Genomic DNA, 9,997 nt, shown 5'->3' with positions numbered 1-9,997 from the left:
CACAATGCAAGGTTATTGCAACCAAACTTCAGTTACTTAGTGCAAGGTGATGGCTACCAAGGTAAATATACACAATGCAAGGTTATTGCTACCAAGGTTCAGCTACTTAGTGCAAGGTGATTGATACCAAGGTACATGTATACAGTGCAAGGTTATTGCTTACCAAGGTTCAGTTACTTATGCAAGGTGATTGCTACCAAGGTACATGTACACAATGAAGGTTATTGCTACCAAGTTCAGTTACTATGCAAGATGATTGCTATCAAGGTACATGTACACATGCAAGGTGATTGCTACCAAGGTAATGTACCAATGCAAGGTGATTGCTACCAAGGTAATGTACACAATGCAAGGTGATTGCTACCAAGGTACATGTACACAATGCAAGGTGATTGCTACCAAGGTTCAGTTACTTAGTGCAAGGTGATTGCTACCAAGGTACATGTACACAATACAAGATTATTGCTATCAAGATTCAGTTACTTGCAAGGTGATTGCTACCAAGGTACATGTACACAATGCAAGGTGATTTCTACAAAGGTAATGTACACACTGCAAAGTGATTGCTACCAAGGTACATGTACACAATACAAGGTTATTGCTATCAAGATTCAGTTACTAAGTGCAAGGTGATTGCTACCAAGGTAATGTACACAATGCAAGATTGCTACCAAGGTAATGTACACAATGCAAGATTGCTACCAAGGTACATGTACACAATGCAAGCTGATTGCTACCAAGGTATTGTACACAATTCAAGGTGATTGCTACCAAGGTAATGTAGACAATGCAAGATTGCTACCAAGGTAATGTAGACAATGCAAGTTGATTGTTACCAAGGTACATGTACACAATGCAAGGTGATTGCTACCAAGGTTCAGTTACTCAGTGCAAGGTGATTGCTATCAAGGTACATGTACACAATGCAAAGTGATTGCTACCAAGGTTCAGTTACTTAGTGCAAGGTGATTGCTACCAAGGTACATGTACACAATGCAAGTTTATTGCTACCAAGGTACATGTACACAATGCAAGGTTATTGCTACCAAGGTTCAGTTACTTAGTGCAAGGTGATTGCTACCAAGGTACATGTACACAATGCATGGTTATTGCTACCAAGGTTCAGCTACTTAGTGCAAGGTGATTGCTACCAAGGTAATGTACTCAATGGAATGTGATTGCTACCAAGGTACATGTACACATTGCAAGGTGATTGTTACCAAGGTTCAGTTACTTAGGTCAAGGTGATTGCTACCAAGGTACATGTACACAATGCAAGGTTATTGCTACCAAGGTTCAGTTACTTAGTGCAAGGTGATTGCTACCAAGGTACATGTACACAATGCAAGGTGATTGCTACCAAGGTACATGTACACAATGCAAGGTGATTGCTACCAAGGTACATGTACACAATGCAAGGTGATTGCTACCAAGGTACATGTACACAATGCAAGGTGATTGCTACCAAGGTTCAGTTACTTAGTGCAAGGTGATTGCTACCAAGGTACATGTACACAATACAAGATTATTGCTATCAAGATTCAGTTACTTAGTGCAAGGTGATTGCTACCAAGGTACATGTACACAATGCAAGATTGCTACCAAGGTAATGTACACAATGCAAGATTGCTACCAAGGCTTCATGTAACCTGTTTTTGCCAAGTAACTAAAGAATGCTTTGGTCTGTGATCACATTTGATACGGAGGTCACTTATGACTGATAAATGACCCAAAATTATTGATTTGTGGTCAACGCCCCTTATACCCAAAGGGATATGGCGAGCCAATTGTCCAGTAATTACGTGAACCCTAGTTCACGGTCGAAAAACTAGGATTAACGATCGATAAACTAGGTTTTTCGAACGTAAAACTAGGTTTTTCTAATACTAACCTATATTTTCGAGCGAAAACATAGATAACGCCGTGAACCATAGTTCACGCTCGTAAATGTAGGTTCACGATTGTAAACCCCAGTGCACGGTCGTGAACATAGGTTCACGTTCGTAAACTATGGTTTACGAGCGTGAACCGGGGTTTACGAGCGTAAACATAGGATAACGATCGTAAACATAGGATAACGACCGAAACTCATAGTTCAATTGAGAAACCTAGTTTATCAAACATAAACCATGGTTTACCGTCGATATATTAGGATTATAGAATTAACAATGAATTTCGGGCGTGAACATTGGTTTACGGCCATGAACCTATGTTTTCGACCGTGAACCATAGTTTACGGACCTGAACCTATTTTTTCGAGCGTGAACCTATGTTTACGAACGTGAACTTGGGTTTACGAGCGTGAACTTAGGTTTACGTTCGATAAACCAGGTTTTTCAAACGTAAAACCAGGTTTTTCAAATACTAATCTATTTTTTCGAGCGAAAACATAGGATAACTCGTAACATGTTCACGCTCGAAAACATAGGTTTAACGTTCGTAAACCCAAGTTTACGGTCGTAAACATAGGATAACGACCGAAATTCTTAGTTCAATCGAGAAACCTTGTTTATCGAACGTAAGCCATGGTTTACGATTGATATACTAGGATTATGAAATCAACTATCAATTTCGGCCGTAAACCTATGTTTACGGTCGTGAACCTATATTTACGAGCGTGAACATAGGTTTACTGCCGTGAACTACAGTTTACCTTCGTAAAACCGTGTTTATCGATTTGTAACAATATGGCAAGCCAATTGTCCAATAATTACGTGAACCCTAGTTCACGGTCGAAAAACTAGGATTAACGATCGATATACTAGGTTTTTCGAACGTAAAACTAGGTTTTTCGAATACTAACCTATATTTTCGAGCGAAAACATAGGATAACGCTCGTTTATGTAGGTTCACGATTGTAAACCCCAGTTCACGGTCATAAACATAGGTTCACGTTCGTAAACTATGGTTTACGAGCGTGAACCGGGGTTTACGAGCGTAAACATAGGATGACGATCGTAAACACAGGATAACGATCGAAATCATAGTTCAATTTAGAAACCTAATTTCAACGTAACCTGGTTTACGGTCGATATATAGGATTATAGAATCAACAATGAATTTCGGCGTGAACATGGGTTTCGGCCATGAACCCATGTTTACGGAACGTGAACTTGTTTACGACCGTGAACCCTAGTTTATGGACCTAAACCTATTTTTCGAGCGTGAACCTATTTTACGAACTTGAACTTGGGTTTTACGAGCGTGAACTTAGGTTTACGTCGATAAAACCAGGTTTACAAACGTAAAACAGTTTTCAAATACTAACCTATTTTTTCGAGCGAAACATAGGATAATGTCGTAAACATAGTTCACGCTCGTAAACGTAGGTTCACGTTCGTAAACCTAGTTTACGGTCGTAAACATGGATTAAAGACCGAAATTCATAGTTCAAACGAGAAACCTAGTTTATCGAACGTAAACCTGGGTTAGTATTTGATAAACCTAGTTTTACGTTCGAAAAACCTAGTTTATCGATCGTTAATCCTAATTTTTCGACCGTGAACTGGGGTTCACGTAATTATTGGACAACTGGCTTGCCATAAAGGGAGTCTCTCTTTTCTTAATAAATATTAAAAAGTGAGCCCCATGACTGAAAACTGATTTGCAATTATCTTGAAATCTCCTGGTACACGATGTAGTTCTAGTTCTATACTGAAATAAAATTTGATTATTTTTGTCAACAAGACAAATTTAATTGAATCTAGCAGGTCTGAGTATGAACTAGATTAGAGAATACCGATGATCTTATTTACGTGCTTTACTTGTCATGCGCTCATACTGTGCCAGTTAAGAAGGAAGTAATGATCTATTTATGTCGCAGTGCAGTTTGGCATTGAACGAAGAAGGAAGTTAATTGATCGTGATTTTGTGTGACCTTACGAGTGATCTTGTCCCGTCCCATCATTAAGGATCAGTTAGAAGTTTTGTAGCTTGACCTTATATTTTCAAATTTCAGACACAAATCATATGTGTGCAGCACACGTCATGGCCGATTTTAAATGACTGTAGCTTACATTTTTGAAAACATATTGTTAATGTTGAATAAAACAAAAAAGAAGTATGAGTAATGCTAAATGCCAAAAAAAAAAGGTATTTTCAGTCAAACAAGCACACTAAAAGTAGCTGTATATCCAATCTGACTAAAGTACATCTCCTATTACGCTACGTTTAGAAGATCAAGTACTTAAGTCAGATTGCTGTATGACTTAACTTTCCCCGGTAATTATTTCATGATATCAGAAAAGTTTGCGGTGAAAGTGTTTGGAAAAAATGCTCTGGGAACTATTGAAATCTGCCGGTATGCGACTTTCATGTTTTTGCGGCATTTTCCTACTTTGTTCAGAGGGAACTAAATCATTTTCTATAGACACACATTGTAATGTTTTGTATTATAGGCCTTTCCTAACATTTAAACTTTTGATGCCTCCTACTCAGGATGAAAAACTATCGTAGGCCTATTACAAAACTGCAAGAAATATACCCGTTGACTATCACTTTTTGGTGTGTTTTTTTCTCTTTGAACTCGGTTACGCATAGTCGGGTAGTGATTGTTTTTATTTTTAATGAAAACACTCCATTGGTAAAACACACATGTTTGTAACTCAAAATGCATCATTTAAATAATTTTGACCAATAATCGTGGGTTAAAATTCCCTACTGTATACGTTTTCAACCATTTAGAAGCCCTGTGAGTTGCTTCCTTCTGACCTGAAGAGTCTCTGATTACCTACTCGTTTCGTTTGGGTAAGTTACGTGCGCATCAATTCGTTACACCAACCAGTCATGCCTAATAGACCCACTGAAACAGCACGGCACATTTCGGTGTACTGATCACGTGATCAGAAAATCCCGGCTTGGTAAATGTTCCGTTGCTGGCACGGGGCAGGCCAGGGTCATACCTATTTTTTTTTTTTAATCCTAACTGGTACTCTTTCCAACAGTATTGGTCTAGACTAGATGCTGGGGAGGTAAATATGACGCTTGCAGTGGGCTCGGCTGGAAATAAGTTGTCGACTACCCACGTTAAACAAGAAACTTTACTTATTGTTAAGCGCCCCTGGGGGGTTACATTTTACACCAAGGGTGTTTTAAATACAAAAAAACCCCTAAAATTCTGGAAAAGAACTATGTTGTTTTATATACTGCCTAACAATGTCAAGTAAGTATTTATGCTAACATAAATTGTTAAATCCAACAACAAGGTAAATCCGTTACCACTTTCAGTTGAGTAAATACGGCAATAAAAATTACACTGGCTAAACACGTTGACCTGGTCAGTATTATTACATTCGGTGCGTGAATTTGATGCGCATAATAAGAGGGTCGCAATGGGGTTTATTTTCGCATATTGACCATGCATTCGAAGGTAACGATAATATTCAGTTATTTACATGTAAATTTGCTGATATATGTCTACCTGTTTGTACACATGTTATGCTCTTCAAGAATAAAGGAAATAAAAGAATCAATCAATCATCCTCTGGTTTAGTAATATGTAATCCACGGAGCGCGTTCAGTCAGAGAGTCGCCTCAATTAGGAAAGAACAATTTTAACGTCAGAGGTTATTTCTAAGGTCACGTAGTTTGATTGGCCAGCTTGTAACGACAACAGCTTTCGAGGCCATTGCTCAGTCAAGTGTGACTTACCCACCCTAAGTATTCCTTCTCAAGAGAAGGAATAATAAACCTTATTTTGACACTTATTATTAAGTATATCGCTATTAAGACTGTACATTTTTTGTGTGACTAAAATATTAATTATCATCCTACATACATCGTATAGTACGTAAGTATTGACCTGATACTCATGAATATTCTATATGTATGTGTCTGAAAATCAATTTTCGGTGCCGAACCTAAATAGCGATATAACTATTGCAAAACCAATTCAAGATAATCATTCCTTAAGTAAAGTTTCTATGCGGACAAAACGTTCAGCTACCAATCTCGAGGTTTTGGGTTCGAGATTTCTGTCTGACCAATTCTTTTTTTTTCTTTTATTTCATCTGTAGACAAAACAGACGGGAAAATTAAAAATTAAATTGTCACGCTTTTCATTTATTGTATTCAAGTATTCAACATTCTTCTACGTACATGTCAGTAAACCGTTCTTCAAAATGTTGGCTAAAATCTTCAGGACTTGACAAATCTCGCTCGTTCAACGGACAATTCAATCAAACTGGAGTTACTACGCGACAGAAATGAAAACTTGACATGTTTTATAAAAGCCGTATCGATAAACAATATTAGGCCTACATTGAATTAATAAAATTTGTCTGAACTGAATTAGAACCCACGGTTACGTGCTTGAAAGTAGAAGAGATTACCACTACGCTACCGCGCTACATTTTTGTAGGACATAAATAACAGTACTTTAAGTATCGCTGACCTCAAAACCGAGCTATACTTCATCCATTGGTGATGTTACCTGTAAAATATACTAAACATAAAATTTAGAATAGGTAAGAAACTGACTTGTTTCGAACATAATCATAGAATTTAGAAACTCCTCTTAAAACTAAGACGTAATGAAAAAACTAATACTTACCGCACTCAACACTTTACCACACTCAACTGCGGATTGTTATCTTTAACTAAAGAAGAACCGCACTCTACCGCATATGTCCATCTATCTGAACGGGAAATTGATATTGTCTTTTACGAAACAAAAGGACATAACTGTACATAATATTCTTTCGAAAGGTCAAAAGGCTATATGAGTATACACTGTTCATTTCCTGTTCATCCAAGGATGATATGTAGTGATAAAACATATGATGATATGTAGTGATAAAACATTTAAACGTGTCTTTAAAATGTAAATCAACGAGTGTTTTATTCCTTTTGTAAATAAAGACTTTTTCATTGATGTCAAATATAAAATATAAAATAGCATATGTATCCCATACAGTTTCCGAAACCAAAAGAATTACAAGAACTGCTAATCATTTAGGAATTGTTAATATGCGTTTGACATGACTTATAGCAAGAACAACGGACGACTGAGAGACAAATTTTGATTCGTTTCTGAATATATATCAACAGGTGATGCCATGCGATGTTTTGAGTGTCAGAACATTCCATCTCCACAAAACTGTTCAAAAGTTATAGAATGCAGTGCCGACCAGGTGATGGTTTATTGTATTTTTTTCAACATGTTTAAAATCAATAATGACTGCTGATAATTCCCAAGTGTGTAAATGAGTAATTTGTCATACATATATTGATGTCGTCTGTAAGAATGTTGTCAGTGCAATTGCTCAGCTCACAGAATTATTGACATAGAACCTTAACAGATTTGCACATAAGTTAGAAACTTTTATATAGATATAATACTCCTTCCTAGGTGCGGTATTTCGTATAAAAGCAGAAACGGTGTGTACAAATACTTCAAACTGCAATGATTTGCTTCATATTTATTTTTGAAATAATGGTAGTTTTAAAGGCTATTAATATTTTTTAGCTCTCTAGAGCCGTTGTATCATGTATGTGATGCTGGAACTTTACTCATTTTTAAAGATAGTATCTAAATTTTCAATTATACAAAACCTATTAAAATCTAAGGGTGAGCAATGATGTTTATCCTTTAAAACCACATATTACAGTGAAATCTTGCTCATGTTGTTTAAACTACAGGCCCCTTTGCAAATAATCCTTCCTGTCAAATCGCAGAAAAATATTTAATCCCCAAGTATAACTGGATTATTGCGGGAAGAATATGTCTGATTGCCAAGTTGTTGTCAAATACATACATTTTTAGGATATCACAAAATGTTTTACGTCTAATAAAAGAAATTCAAATCCTCTGCTTAAGGTGAAATTTGATGTTTAACATATTACACATCATATTTAAAACACACAGAAACTTATCACTATTTACTGAGAAAATTTAAATTTAAATGTATGCCTGATTATCAAGTTTTTAACAATACAGTTAGTTCATTGTTCCTTTAAACTGGTATCATACATGTGCATAGATGAATGATAGATTATTATTGAACGTTATTGATTTATCTCTCCTTTAATAACTGTTATTTAAGTGCCGCATACATTTCACATTTCAGTATTGTTTCACAGAGCAACTTGTAACAGCTGGTGGAAATTTCATATTTAACACAGGATGTCTTCACTATTCGGTATGAACATATCTTGTATCAGGTATTTAGATGAATTTTAAAGATTAAAAGAATGTCATTCTGAAACAGATTACACTGTAAATTCGCTCCGTAAATTCGCTCCGAACACACGAAAACGACTCATGGAGAATTTGTCAATATTGCATGTCTTCGTCTCTTCGTTTTTCTTTTACCTTAAATGCCTCGTGTCCTCAGGTCTTCGGTACTTCGCCCAGACACATGAGGACATTAAGGCACGGCAACTTCGCACTTTTCTCCTTTCATATCTTTATGTCTTAATGTGTGTGCTATCTTACGAAACTGTTTTCTGTTCGTTTGACTTTGAAATAACTAAAACAGTCACTACATTTTGCAACGCAATATCTTTCAGGATTGTCCGAAAGCGCTATAAGCCAAAAGTTATTTTATGCATATTTTTTATAAATGTCTGTTTACTTTTTATAGCGAACTTAATGTCGGGGAGCACCAGTAAATGAGCAGTTTTGAAAAATAGAGTTTTATATTAGAGATTGCCAACATTTTGCTATCCAATATTTCAGCTGTACATCGGTAAATGACGAACAATACATAATTTGGTGTGTACTTAGGATCATGTATATCTATTTTCAAATCAATTGAATGTGATAGGCGAATGAAAAATTCTTCCAAATGATCACATTCAAAGAGCGTCCAAGTTGTCTGAAGTATTTGTATTAACTTCAAACATAATCACTTGCAGAGTTGCTCTCCTACCGGCATAGTCCTAATTGGGAAAAGGTTGGAGAATAATTTACGACGTTCCACTGACGTCAGAACATGCATTGAATGCTTCAACAACGATTTTTGCAATAAGAATGGTTGCGGAACAAGCGGTAAATTACATTCAAATTAAAATGCATTCATTGTGTAATACATTCATACAGCTTTTGTATTTATACATTTGATAAAGATGTAAAGTTACTGTAACTGTAGATATTTTCCAATAATTTGAAGTTGCAGAACCAAAGACAAACATTAACCTTAATTTCTAACACAGCTGCTGGGGTTAGACTTACGCGTTTCGGGCTTTATCGTATGTTTAACATGGGATTTTTGAACCGTCCACAGGTGTTGGAAATGTTTGTCTCATTGTTTTTTTTTTTTAATAAAAATGTTACTGCTTTCATTGTCTACACTTTTTTTCCACCCTTGCCTGAAAAAACAGTAATGAGTTTGTACACTGTTCAGACAATTGTGCTCTGTTGAAATTTAACCAAACACAAGTTTACCTGCATAAACAGAAAGCATGATATGTCACCATGCGCGGATCCAGAGGGGGGAGGGGAACCGGGGGTCCGGACCCCCTCTTGAAAATCTTTAAAAAAGGAAAGAAGACAAGAAGGAAAGAAAATGTTTTTCGAAAAAGGCAACATTAGGACTGCATGTAAAGTATATGCGGCTGCTGCTACATACGACCCCGACATAATTCATATTATTTATCTGAAAGAAACTAAGAATTTTACCTTCAAGAAAGCTTGATTTTATCATTTTCCTAAATTTAACAGGTTAGTCCATAAAACTGTCCCAGAATGCAAAAAATGAAGTGCTAAATTTCAAAATTTCCAGGGTGGGGGTGGGGGGGGGGCAGGGGATCGGACCCCCTCTGAGAAAATTGGCTGTGTCCGTGCATGGTCACTATACCTGTCCAGTACTGGACATTATGGCAAACGCTTCTTTCCTGCACAAATGACAATTTCGCAACTTCTGTCCAGTTTGTACAAATTTCTGGCCGCGATAAACCATTTGACTTGTATTCAATATGATCGCGGCCTCATCGGCCGGCCGCAATCAATAATACATGTAAAATTAGCTATAAGTGATATTCTTCTGTATTTTACGTC

General features: G+C 36.5%; 1 long non-coding RNA gene across 1 annotated transcript; it reads left to right on the top strand.

Moving 5' to 3' along the window:
- Positions 1 to 6,973: 6,973 nt before the first annotated feature.
- LOC128546899 (uncharacterized) lies at positions 6,974 to 8,997 on the top strand. Its single transcript, XR_008366206.1, has 3 exons — positions 6,974 to 7,130; positions 8,067 to 8,138; positions 8,857 to 8,997. It is a non-coding gene; the product is annotated as an uncharacterized LOC128546899 (long non-coding RNA).
- The last annotated feature ends 1,000 nt before the right edge of the window (positions 8,998 to 9,997 follow it).

This window comes from Mercenaria mercenaria, chromosome 11, assembly GCF_021730395.1.
Source record: "Mercenaria mercenaria strain notata chromosome 11, MADL_Memer_1, whole genome shotgun sequence".
Taxonomy (NCBI): domain Eukaryota; kingdom Metazoa; phylum Mollusca; class Bivalvia; order Venerida; family Veneridae; genus Mercenaria; species Mercenaria mercenaria.
The sequence above is the reverse complement of the archived record's forward strand: the minus strand, read 5'-3'. Positions and strand labels throughout refer to the sequence as shown.